General features: G+C 44.0%; 1 pseudogene; it reads right to left on the bottom strand.

Annotated features, from left to right (window-relative positions):
- Window positions 1-1,230: 1,230 nt before the first annotated feature.
- LOC115831249 lies at window positions 1,231-1,755 on the bottom strand (annotated as a pseudogene).
- Between the last annotated feature and the right edge of the window lie 334 nt (window positions 1,756-2,089).

A 2,089-nucleotide genomic window follows, 5' to 3' on the forward strand; every position in this document is an offset into this window, starting at 1 on the left:
TGGCCAATAAGACTGAAGTAGTGGGGGCGGGGAGAGAGAGGGAGAGAGAGAGAGAGAAAGAGAAAGAGAGAGAGAAGGGAGAGCGGGGGGAGAACTAAGAACATAGCATCCATTCTTTTGCTACACATTTTTATGTTTTTTTCAACTTTTATTTTAGATTCAGGGGGCATATATGCAGGTTTTCTTTGTTTGTTTTTACCCTGGTATATTGTGTGATGCTGAGGTTTGGTGTCTGATTGAATCCATAACCCAGGTAGTAAGCACAGTATCCAATAGTTAGTTTTTCAACCCTTGTTCCCCTCCTGCTGTCCCTGCTCCAGTGGTCTGCAGTGGCTATTGTTCCCATGTTTATGTCCATGAGTACTCAATATTTGGCTCCCATTTATAAGTCAAGACATGTGGTATTTGGTTTTCTGTTCTTGTGTTAATTGGCTTAGGATAATTGCCTACACTTGCATCCATATTGCTGCAAAGGGCATGATTTTTCTCTTTTTTATGGCTGCATAGTATTCCACGGAGCACATTTTCTTTATCCAGCCCATCATGGATGGGCCTCTAGGTTGATTTCATTGCTATTGTGTATTGTCTTTGCTATTGTGAATAGTGCTTTGATGACCATGTGAGTGCATGTGTCTGTTTGGTGGAATGATTTACTTTCCTTTGGGTATGTACCAAGTAATGGGGTTGCTGGGCTGAATGGTTGTTCTGTTTTAAGTTCCTTGAGAACTCTCCAAGCTGCTTTCCACAGGGGCTGAACTAATTTACATGTTCATCAACAGAGGTTAAGTGTTCCCTTTTCTCCACAGCCCCACCAGTATCTGTGTTTTTTGACTTTTTAGTAATAGCCATTATGATTGGTGTGAGTTGATACTTCATTGTGGTTTTGATTTTTTGCCATACGTCTTGAGTACCTGCTCTGTGGCTGGCATTATCATGGCACCTGAGGATCCATGAAGCCACAGGACGTGGAACCTCACTTAAGGAGCTTCCAGTCTCACTGGGGATATAAACAAGCAATCAGAGGATCTCAGTCCTTCAGTGCTGTAGTGTTCTCATTTCTAAAGTGGGAATAATCCTGGAACCAGTTTCTTAGGGTTGTTGGTGGATTCAACATGTCAAGCTTTTAGAAGAGGCTCTGGCATACAGTTAGTTCTCAGGGCATATTGGTTGGCTTTTTATTTTCTTACAGGAAAGCAATTAATTAACAGAAAACATTTTGAGGAGCCCTGTTCACAGACCGCAACCACGGTGACCCCCCTTCCTGGGAGTGCTGTCAGAGGGGAATGGAGCGACGTCTTCAATCTGCCAGATCTTCATACCTGAGCAGGCAAGGGGCTCTGAGGAATATCTGGGCCCCAGGTCCAGGGGTCTTCTTCCTATTTCCTCCTGTGCCCAGAGTTTGATGTGTAGGGCAGTGATGTCCAGCTCCTTGCACCTCTCGGCCACATCCTAGCCAGCATGGCAGCATATGGCGAGGATTCATCTGGGTCTGCCTTCACCTTCATCCCACCAGTAACACAGCAAAGGGTTTCTTTGCCAGAAAGATCTAAAAGAACAAAAATCATGCCCTTTGCAGCAAATGGATGCAGCTAGAGGCTGCATCTTCCAGCCATGGACAAAAGTGACATGGACCAAAGTGTCAGTGAAGGATGCAAAAATTTGGCAGACACCAAATACATTCTCTCCTACACCCACCAGAGGTCCAAGGCTGATGACCTGTTCTTCCTTCTGTTACTTTCCCTTCTAAGGTGCCATTTCTACATGTCATCTCCCGCTTGCTGGTTTTTAAGACTGACAGTTCGCAAATGCTCCACACTTACAAGGGTGACCTAGAACCGGCAAACGTCTTAGATGGCAGTTTTCTGAGAATCTCCAGTTCATGGGGCTGGCAGTGTTCAGCATTCAGAATTTCCTTATATAACAATGCTTGCATCGCTGATCTGGGCTTTTTGTTTTTTAAGTATGTTTATGCATTGATACTCAGTAAAGCTTCCTTGTGGTGATGTGACAAAACTGATTATTATCATACTTAAAGTATAAAACTTCCACTTCCCCCAGTTAACCACTGTCCTGGTTTCTTTCACCATGT

Source organism: Nomascus leucogenys, chromosome 18 (genome assembly GCF_006542625.1).
Source record: "Nomascus leucogenys isolate Asia chromosome 18, Asia_NLE_v1, whole genome shotgun sequence".
NCBI classification, from domain to species: Eukaryota; Metazoa; Chordata; class Mammalia; order Primates; family Hylobatidae; genus Nomascus; species Nomascus leucogenys.